Below are 11045 nucleotides of genomic sequence, written 5' to 3'. Positions count from 1 at the left end.
ATGCAGCCCTGCAATATTCCCTCCGAATTGACCAGCCCTCGGGTCAGCTGTCTCGCTGGCTCAAGGTGCTCCAGGAGTAACCCTTTGATGTCATCCATAGGAAGGGGACTCTGCATGGGAATGCGGATGGCCTTTTCAGGTGGCCCCCGGAGGGCGAGTGCACCTGCACCCTGAGTTTCAGCCACTGTAAGGCCCCAGCGGATACCGCGGTCCAGTTGTTCACATTGGGCGAAGCGGCGCCCGCGTGTGGATTTTGGCCTGGGCTCCCCCGGGAGGTATGGTCCCAGATGCAGATGGAGGATTCCTCTCTGCTGAGGCTGCGACGCCGTGTTGGGACTAAGGCCCGGAGCTCGGCTCCGTTGGCTGCCCAGGAGATCGCCATTCATGACGGCCTCCTCATGCGTTGGGATGCTCAGTTGGAATGGTATTGTGTGGTGGTGGCCATTGGCTTGCGAGGTAAGTTGACCCGGGCCATTCACGAGAAACGTATGCACCTTGTCTACCACAAGACCCTGTTGACCCTTGTGGGTTACTGTGTCAGTGTGTTTAGCCATGATAGCTCTGTGAGGCCTGGGTGTGAGAGTCTCCCTCGCTAAATTAGAGCATTTCTGATGTCACTCACGCTGACTTGTCCCGCCCCAGTGCTGACCGCCGTGATGAAACGTAGCGAGGCGGAGCCGGCTGCTCTCTTCCAACTCGGAGACAACATGGGGCCTGCCAGAGGAGCAATGGAGGCTCATGAGAGGGTAGCGCAGCCCAGGGCGGATGGATCGGCAGGAGATGGAGCCCTGTCCATTGCAGTCTCCCAGTTGCCACTCTACTGCAAACTGCGGAGGGAGCTGAACATGGTACAGAAACAATGAGCAGATTTATTTTCATAAAAAATGGCAGTCAGGCATTCACCTTCAAAGTAGGGGGTTGAGCCTGATCAGGATCATAGGTGGTTGAGAGAAGGGAGTTGTAATCTGAGGATTTGGACATAGCCCATATAGTCACAATATAAGAGTTGAATAAGATGACGATGTGAATGTTGATTCCATGTTTTGCACTCTGTGTCCCGGTGACAGGGCCCCTGCTCTCAGCCACACCCCCGTATACATCTCCCTGGTGACTCAGCGGGGCCCTCGGTCCCAAATGCCAGCGCTAACTGCTTGTACAGCTTCGTGGGCATGGCCGCCCAGGCTGGTGAGGGGCCTCACGGCACACTGTGGGTACGTTTACCCGGTTCCCAACACCACACGCCACACACACTCTACCCACCACCCACAGCGCACACACTACGCAAACCAGTGCCGGCTGTCAGGATTATGGCCTAAAGGCTGCAGACTATGGCTGTGCATCTGACGTGCGTGGTGATTCTCTCAACAGAGGAACCTCAGCCCGGGGCCCTGTACAGCGAAGTGAACTGCAAGCGAGCCACGCCAGGGCCCACAAGCGAGGAGGCCACCCTCTACAGCACGGTGGGCCCGACGGTGAGCCCTGCTCCAGCCCTCGGCTCCCACTGGGTCCCTGATACCGGTCATGTCTGGTACCCGCTTGTCCAATGCCCACTCGTCCAATCCAGTTCGTGGCTCTGACAAGATCGTAACCCTCGTGTATCCTGAAATGGACTCATCCTTAAACTTGACAAATGTAGTGTGAATTGAAATCTGTAAAGTTGTATTGCTTTCTACGACTCCGTGTGTGCTGTTGGACACCACAGCCATGTTCCTGTGCGAGCACTGCATGTGCCTGCGCTGTGGGGTGAGCAGGGCGCTGGTGGCCACCGCGGTCCATCTGCTAGCCCCAGCGGTGCTACAACTGGAGAGGGATGGGGGGCAGCGACCGCTGGCGGCGTTGGAGATGCTGATGAGCAGACGGAAGCGCTGGTGTACGCCAGCCTGGATTTTGGTGCAACCTCGGGTCTCCCTTTAAGGAATCGAATATCAAAAGCTGCTTCTGCGACATTGTCATGCTACGCAGGTCATGGAGATGTAATGACCCCCGCGGAGCCAATGACTGGAGTTAACCCACACCTCACGTGCTCACCTTACGTGCCCCGCAGGCGCCCTATGAAAGCAGAGGAAGCTGCCTCCGACTCAGCCAGGGCTCAAAGTCCTCAACGCGGCTTCTGCGTCTGCGATTTGAAATTCGGAACCTCCTCACGCATCGAGAGTTCAATGTTTCAATGCAATTTAATCGAGGCCACTCTATGGTATTGGTGTGGTCCTTTGAATATCGGTGTTTTGCCATCTTGCCCAAGCTTGGATTTGATGTTGACAAATCTACAGGGAGGTATGTACTTGTACAGTTTGATTTTGCACTACATATTTATTGGTGACTTGACTACATTTTCTCAATCCTTACTCGAGTATCCTTCAGTGCATTTTGTTGTTGTTGATGCAACTGGCTGACCCGCTTCTTCTGGACGTGTGTGAAAGAATGTCAAAGCTCATGTTAAATACAGATTCTGATTTTATCTACACGCACACTCGGAGGGCATACGCGGGTACCTGGCCTCTATGCAGCAGACACGAGTAATTGATTATCTTTCAGGATGATATTAAGAACTTTATTAAATGTTTTGTCACAAATCAAACATCGAGCATAGCAACAAATATCATGCAACACGCCAGAGACCGATACCTCTCTTACCGACCTCACTTCGTCCTCCTCACCCCTCACTTCGTCCTCCTCACCCCTAGCCTCGTCCTCCTCACCCCGTTCTCCTTCACCCTTCGTTCTCCTCACCCGTCCTCACCTCGCCCTCACCTCGTCCACAACCCTCACCTCGTCCACCTCACCTGTCGTCCTCAACCCTCACCTCGTGCTCACCCCTTACCTCGTCCTCCTCACCCCTCGTTCTCACCTCATCCTCACACCTCATCCCCCTCACCCCTCACCTCGCCCTCCTCACCTCGTGCTCACCCCTTATCTCGTCCTTCTCACCCTCACCTCGTCCTCCTCACCTCGTCATTTTCACCCCTCACCTCCTTACCTCACCTCGTCCTCCTCACCCCTCACCTCGTCCTCCTCACCCCCGCCTCGTCCTCCTCACCCCTAGCCTCGCCCTCCTCACCTCGTACTCACCCCTCACCTCGTTATACTTACCCCTTACCTCGTCCTCCTCACCCCTCACCTCGTCCTCCTCACCCGCTCCTGACACGGCCAACGCACACGCCCATGGCAACCTCACTAGGGCACGACACACCGACTTAGCATCACCCTCATTTACACATCCACGTTTATCGGCCTCGTTCTATCGTGATGGCCAAGACGCTGGACGGCTGTGAGAAAGAGCTTCGTAGCTCATCGGATTCCTCCAGTGTACAAATAAATGAATATTCCAGTTCTGATCGCTTTCCGGCGCCGGAGTGGCGTTCATAACGCGCCTCCCCATGGCACGACTACGACGCCCTCTGTTGGACGCTGTGTGTCATCAACTTTGTTGTGTGTGATTACGGTACACAACACAACATTGTTGTGTGTGATTACACTCAACACGCACAATGTTGTGTGTGATTGCACTCATCACAATTGTTGCGCGTGATTATACTCAACACGCACAACGTTGTGTTGCGTGTGGTTACACTCAACACAACGTTGTGTTGTGTGTGATTATGCTCCATTGTAAACCCCGATGGACACCTCATCGTATCCCCCGACCTTGGGGCCCTAGTGGGCGGGGACCCGGCCGAGGTGCACGTGTCGAGAACAAGCGCGCGACCCCGTGTGCCTGTGTGGGGCCACCAGGCCACGTACACGGGCGCCAACCTGGGCGGGTTCGAGGAGGAGGAAGCCCTCGTGGAGCTGGAACCACACGAGGGTGAGACGGAGGTTGGTGGGTGAGGGGTTGGGTGAGTGAGGGTGTGGGTGAGTGAGTGGATGGGTGGCTTGTTGAGTGGGTAAGTGAAGGAGGCGTTGATTGATTGCGTGGGTAGAGGGTGAGTGGGTAATGAGCGGCTGGGTTAGAAATTGAGTGTGTGCGGTTGAGTTAGTTGGTAGGTGGCTGAGTGGATGAGTGTGGAAGGTTGAGGGGGTGAGTGAATGGTTGGATGAGAGAGTGGGTTGGTGAGTAGGTGGGCGAGTGTGGGAAGTCGAGTGGGTGAGTGAGGGGGGTCGAGTGGGTGAGTGAGGGGGATGGTGAGTGGGTGGGGGAGTTGAGTGGGTGAGTGGATGGATGGGTGATTTGGTGAGTGCATTGGTAATTGTGTAAATGGATCGGTGAGTCGGTGGGTAAGTGAGAGGATGAGTGCTCGTTGTTGTAACAAAGCATAAAAGCGTATTGCTGGAAGTGGCGCGCATGTGTCTCGCTCACCTCAGCGACCACTCGGTTCATGGTGGACTACGAGGAGAACTCCCAAACCATCTCCTGCTGTTGCTGTAGTGTCGGGGTGGACACCGCAGCAGGCGTAGGGGGGCACTGCAGGAGTAGACGTGGGCAGCTGTTGCGACAGCACCTGGCCATCCTGATCGTGACGATGATGAAGGTGTAGTGGTGGTAAAGGATGGTGTGTGTCATGGCGGTAATGGGAATGATGATTGTGATTGATTTTTTTGGTGATCATGGTTATGGTATTGGCAGTTGTTGTAATGAAGATAATGGTGATGATGGTAATGATTGTGGTGGTAGTGATGGTGAAGGGGATGATGGTAAAGGTGGAATTACGTTATGATGTTGGCAGTCAGGATAAAGATGATGGCAATGGGTGGTGTTGGTGATGGTTGCAATGTCGATGATATTGATCGTGATGATTGTGGTAATGATGTTAAATGTGACGAAGATCGTGGTGATGATGGTGATAAATGTCGGCACGACAAAAACAAAAAAAACAGATCGACGTTCAACAGCTGCTCATGTTCCTCATTGGCATCTGTAAAGTGCACGTAACCTTTTCTTGAGTGAGTTTTGATGGTTTGGGTGTATGGAATTAATGTGGTTGAGAAATTGGTTCAATGCTGGCAGGCCATGTGGCCAAAATACGAAAGTGTCATCTACATATCTCTTCCACAAGGAAGGACGTAGGGTGGATGTCTGGATGGGTCCCCCCTTATCACCAGTGATAGTGAATGTTTTCATGGAGAAATTTGAAACAGATGCCATCCAGACATCCACCCCACGTCCTTCCTTGCGGAAGAGATATGTAGATGACAGTTTCGTCATTTGGTCACATGGCCTGCCAGCATTGAACCAATTTCTCAACCACATTAATTCCATACACCCATCCATCAAATTCACCATGGAAGTGGAGAAGGATGGTAAGCTGCCATTCCTGGATGTTTTGTTTGAGAAGAAGCCTGATGGCTCGTTGGGACACTGTCTACAGGAAAGCCATCCACACAGATTCCTATCTGAAACCTGATTCCCACCATCCAGCACAGAAGAATTCCCTCATCAAAAACTACACCATAGGGCTCACTGCATTTATGACCAACACCACCTAGCCAGTGAACTGGAACACGTGCACCAGGCCCTCAAGATGAATGGATACTCGGATCACATTATTCGCAAAGCTGTTTATCCAACCACGGAGAAACAACCCCCTGAGACGCCGATCAAAACCATCACGTTACCATACATAGCAGGTGTTTCCAAAAAGATTTCCAAAATCTTAAACAAACACAAGATCCAGGTCCGATTCAGTACAGTACACAAATTCCGCGATCTAATCCCATCTGTGAAGGACATACAATATCCTGGCGTCTACAAACTAAGTTGCACCTGTGGTGGCTATTACATTGGGGAAACGAAACGACATATCTCGGACTGTGTTCGCGAGCACAAGTTAGATCTGAAACACGGCAGAACCAATACCTCCGCCGTGGCTGACCATTGTTATAACGCTGTGGCTCTCATGATATTGTTTTTTCCGAGACCACAAGGTACTCTGCAAACCTTCGGACTACTATCAAAGGATTGTTCATGAAGTCATCCAGATATATAAACATAGACATAACTTCATCCGAGAATATGGATACAAATTGAGCAATCATTGGAAGGATGTTATTAACCAGGTAAAACCTTAACTGCTTTATGGTGTTGCCTTCATATGCGCATCTCCACTTTCTTCAGCCTCCCTCTCCCAGCCCCGCCCACTTCCCCCCCGACCCCTGCGGCATTTTGCCTTGCTCGTCTAATCCCTCTAGCAGCGCTCTATTTCCCCTACCCCACACCCCCCTCTATCTCTCCTCCCTTGCTCCTCCCCCCTCTCTTACCTATATAGCCTCTTGTCACGGCAGCCCTTTTGCCCACTTCAGCAATTGTTTCTTGCTGTGGTTGTCCCACCTGATGGCGGACGCTTGTGTTGCGCCCAAAACATCGTGATTTAATTTATTTTATTTTATACCTATGTAATAACGTTCAGGAGGACTTGTACGCCGGGGTTGGAGGCACACTTATTTATTCCGTACAAGGCGCAATACAGACCGGGACATACAACACTGGAAGGGGTGTCGGCCCCTTCACCCGTCTAACTGGGGAGACACACTCTAGGCTACCCCTAGCCTACCTCTCGGTCCTCCACTATTAGGCTAGGGGAGGCTAGCTAGCCCAGCACTGGCCAACTGGGCTTACGGCGCCCGGAGTCCCCAGACCAGCTCTGACAAGAGCACCGGCTCTGGCTCTCGGGGCCACGCCACTGGCTCGGTCCTGGTCGGCCCTGACAAGGGCGGCGATCCAGGGGAGTCCAGGGCTCTATCTAGCAGATCTTCCTTCTTCACTGGTTAAGCTTCATACATTCTGCCCCGAGCCCTCCGGCTCACCCCCTTATATACCAACTCCCCCGCTGAGGGGTGGGGCCCCGGGGGATCCCAGCTCCGAGTCAGCCCCCCAGGCTGCCCGGTGTGGACGTCGCTGTGAGCACCCCCCTGTGCACAGACATAGCCACGCCCACTGTGTTTGTTTACCGTCTGATACCACTGTATAACAGCCCCTCCGTAACACCCCTACATCACCCCCCCCTGTACAGCTCGCAGCCGTCCCGGCTGCAACAAAATAACAATAAAGATGTATCCCCCCCTTGAACCCGTGTGTGCCTCACAAATTTCGAACAACAATAACAATAACAACAACAAGAACAATAACAACAGGAAAGAGAAAATAACCCGACGCACCCCCCCCCCCCCGAATAAATACTGAATCCCGTAAAAAACAACATATATACAATTTTCAGTAAAAACAACACATATACAATTCTCAGGAAACAACATATATACAATTTTCAGGATCTCACAAAAGGCTGCGCATTTTTGCGCGCGTTCTTGCAGCAGGCCCGTCACACGGGGCAACCCCGGTTGGTGCAATGGTAGGTGTCAACAGTCCGGTTTCGAGGGAGTCATTCTTTTCTGCTGAGTGACCCCCGACATCCCCAGGAAGGGTTGGCGGGCGTGAGCCCGTCACTCCTGGTGCACCTGGAGGCGGAACAGTTTGCGGCAAGTTAGGGGAGAGCAGCGAAGTCGGAGCCCGGGAGTCGGCGGACCCCTCACATGTTTGGCCACGCGTGTGTGAAGTGGGAACACGGACCGCAACGAACGGTTTCAATCTGGAGGGGTGCACGAACCACCGACGCTTCCCCCATTTGATACGCACACACTGTGGCCGCAAAACCTGCACTACTTCCACAGGACCCCGCCACGGCCGCACCAGCTTAGAGGAGGTTGCCAGTGGTACTTGGGGACAGTGCAACCACGCCCTGTCACCTGGTTTCCACTGAAGCACATGCGCCCGACCCAGCCGGAGTCTCTCATTAGCCTTCTGGCGGAGGTCCGAATTCTGCATAGCTGCCTCCCGTGCCTCCGTCAATTTAACAATATTGAATTTAACATGTTCGGCCAATTTAGATTTACCCCGCGGCGTGGAGATCTGCAGCTGGGTCGGAACAGGTGGGTTAGGCTCGCGGCCGTACATTAGGAAGAAGGGCGAAAATCCCGTTGCTGCATGGGGAGTCATTCTGTATGCAGCCAACACCCCCTGAATCTGAAGGTCCCAATCGGTCTGTGAGTCAGAGACCTGTTGGGACAGCATGGACGTGATAGTCCGATGCAGACGCTCCACCATCCCGTCAGTTTGCGGATGATATGGGGAGGTACGAATCTTTTTCGTTCCCAGGAGCTCGCAGACTTCGTGGAGAAGTTTACCCGAAAATGTTTTACCTTGGTCGGTCAGCAAATTAGTACAGCCCAGATCATATTTGTTTTTACTAAAAATGTCGGAAAACTCGCGCAGAAGGATTCTAAGCTTTTCACGCTGTGAGTCGGACAGGTCCGATGATCCCGCACAAAGCGCATCGAGCCACCCTTCATCACTGTCCGTATGCGGTCGCGGTGGAGGAGCAGTGGTTACGTGATTAATGACGGGTTCCTCACAGGGCACCGGCGTTGCGTGCGCAAGCACGGTCCCTTGAGGAACCACCGCCGTACGCGACCCCACATTGAGGACCGCGATGAAAGGGTCCCCGTCCCCTCTTACGATGGTCTGGGCCGGTATTAAGTCAGGTCCGCTAACCCCGACCCTAGATGGTCCCAGCAGAACCCCCTGGTCCCCAATCCCCTTAGCAAATGGTCGACGTAGCCTAAGAGGCACGAGCATCTGGGCTCCCGGCGGTACGCGTACTGTTCTTGCAACCAGCGCCGGTACCGTCGCAAATGCCGTCCGACCCATAGAGGGGGATGGCAGGAATGAAACACGTCGGCCCGACGGGAGCTCAATGCAACCCTGATCGACCAGGATACGAATCGGCATTTTGGCCAAGAAATCCGTCCCCAGCAGGCACGGAACCGCCAGCGAGGAGGAGACCAATATTGGCCCAGAAAATGTAATATCCCCAATACAAATTTGTGCGCGGATTTGTCCAATGATGCCCAGTGAGCCCCCATTAGCAGCGTAGCACGGAACATCAACGGGAAGCAAAGGACGGCTTTGAATGGGAAGAATGTTATAAATCAATTCGGAAATAATAGTCGCCGATGCTCCCGTATCGACCAGGATTCGCACCTCAACCCCGTCAATATGCCCCACAACGACCGACGACCCCGACGACGCGGCAACAACGCGATGGGCCAACTCGGACCACTGGCTGGGTTGAAATGCAGTCCCCGCAGTGGTACGTTTTGGCGCGACTACAGGTAATTTACGACCCCCGTCCGTTGCGGTGCGTGAGTGTGCAACGGGTGTGTGCGTGGGCCAAACATGTGGGGTGCCGCGACTCGCCGGGTTTTGTTGGTGAAGCTTGGGAAGAGGCGCGATGTCCTGTCGAGGCGTCGCCCCGCGCTGCCGAGGAGACCGGCATCCCGAGGCCACATGGCCCCGGAGGCCGCAATTGTAGCAGCGCGTAAGTGCTCCCGATGACTTGGGCTGGTCCTGGTGGCTCGGTCCGTCCCGAGCTGGTCGTACTCCCGATCTCCACTCCGTCGGGCGATTTACGGTGCAGATTTATTCCGCTGGGAGGGTGGCTGCAGCCACGGTATGGGTGGCCGCCGCCTTGCTGGCCTTTCGACGCTGGGACAGCAAGTTTGCATGGATGTGTCGCGCGGCCCGCAGGGAACACATCTCCATGTCGTCTTGCGCCAAGACGACAACGTCCAACTCGTCAGCCAACAGCAGGATTTTCTCCGTCACCATGGCGTCCACCCCTTCTTCATCCATCCGCGGGAAAGCCGTTTTCCCCAGTGCCAGGAGAGCCGTACGGTACGCCAGGGGCGACTACTTGGCACCTCGCTGGCGATCATAAAACAGCTGCCTGCAGTCCGAAGGTGGTCCATAGACTGCAGCCAGGAGTTGAAACGCCATCTGCAGCGTGGCGCGCTTCGCTTTCGGCGCCGAGGTGAGAGTAGCGAGGGCATCACTGTCGAGCATCGGCGGCAGCGCGCGGAGAGCTTCGGCATCTGTCCACTGCGCCATTTCTTGGTGAGCGAGAAAACGCCTCTGGAAGCCGCCCCAGTCACCGTCTTCACCCACGAACTCCTTGAGAGGTGGTAAGCGCTGGTGTAACGCGGCGGCCGCAGTCGATGGTCGCCCCCCGTCGCTCCCGTCACTCGGCACGGTTTTGGCGGGAAGGGCGTGTGGCATCGGCGGTCGCTCTGCTGGTGACGTGCCGCCCGCTCCTGATGACGTGGCGGCTACTGCATGCCCGACGTCGGACGCGCGGCTCAGGCCAGCCCCGCCCTCAGCACTCACTGTAGTCATGGCGGGAAATTCGAAATCCGGCCCCGTGGAAATGGCGGGAACCGGCGCTGGCCGTCGGCTGTTGTCGCTCCGTGTCGCTCCACCCATCCCCAGCCGCGTAATTTCTTCTAGTGTGGCGGCTGCAGCGTAAAGTAGCTCCGCCAGTCGCGAATGAGCCTGCTGCAGTCCGTCAGCCGACGGCTCCCATCCGTCCAGACGTTGCGGTGTGGATGGACCCGGCCCTGGCTGCTCGGCGTCGCCGTCAGCCATCTCGGGCTCAAAGTCGGCATCGGTTTCCTCCGCCCCCGGTTCTCTGGCACGAGCCGTCCGTCGTGTGTCCATGTTCGTAGAAGACCACTTCTGACGCCAGATGTAATAACGTTCAGGAGGACTTGGACGCCGGGGTTGGAGGCACACTTATTTATTCCGTACAAGGCACAATACAGACCGGGACATACAACACTGGAAGGGGTGTCGGCCCCTTCACCCGTCTAACTGGGGAGACACACTCTAGGCTACTCCTAGCCTACCTCTCGGTCCTCCACTATCGGGCTAGGGGAGGCTAGCTAGCCCAGCACTGGCCAACTGGGCTTACGGCGCTCGGAGTCCCCAGACCAGCTCTGACAAGAGCACCGGCTCTGGCTCTCGGGGCCACGCCACTGGCTCGGTCCTGGTCGGCCCTGACAAGGGCGGCGATCCAGGGGAGTCCAGGGCTCTATCTAGCAGATCTTCCTTCTTCACTGGTTAAGCTTCATACATTCTGCCCCGAGCCCTCCGGCTCACCCCCTTATATACCAACTCCCCCGCTGAGGGGTGGGGCCCCGGGGGATCCCAGCTCCGAGTCAGCCCCCCAGGCTGCCCGGTGGGGACGTCGCTGTGAGCACCCCCCTGTGCACAGACATAG

The 11045-nt window shown here is 55.2% G+C and overlaps 1 long non-coding RNA gene across 1 annotated transcript; it reads left to right on the top strand.

The window, feature by feature from the left end:
• Nucleotides 1–1097: 1097 nt before the first annotated feature.
• Nucleotides 1098–1822, top strand: LOC144729983 (uncharacterized). Its single transcript, XR_013587775.1, has 3 exons — nt 1098–1185; nt 1369–1472; nt 1752–1822. It is a non-coding gene; the product is annotated as an uncharacterized LOC144729983 (long non-coding RNA).
• Nucleotides 1823–11045: the final 9223 nt, after the last annotated feature.

Source organism: Lampetra planeri, chromosome 34 (genome assembly GCF_965212315.1).
Source record: "Lampetra planeri chromosome 34, kcLamPlan1.2.h2, whole genome shotgun sequence".
Classification (NCBI taxonomy): domain Eukaryota; kingdom Metazoa; phylum Chordata; class Hyperoartia; order Petromyzontiformes; family Petromyzontidae; genus Lampetra; species Lampetra planeri.
The sequence above is the reverse complement of the archived record's forward strand: the minus strand, read 5'-3'. Positions and strand labels throughout refer to the sequence as shown.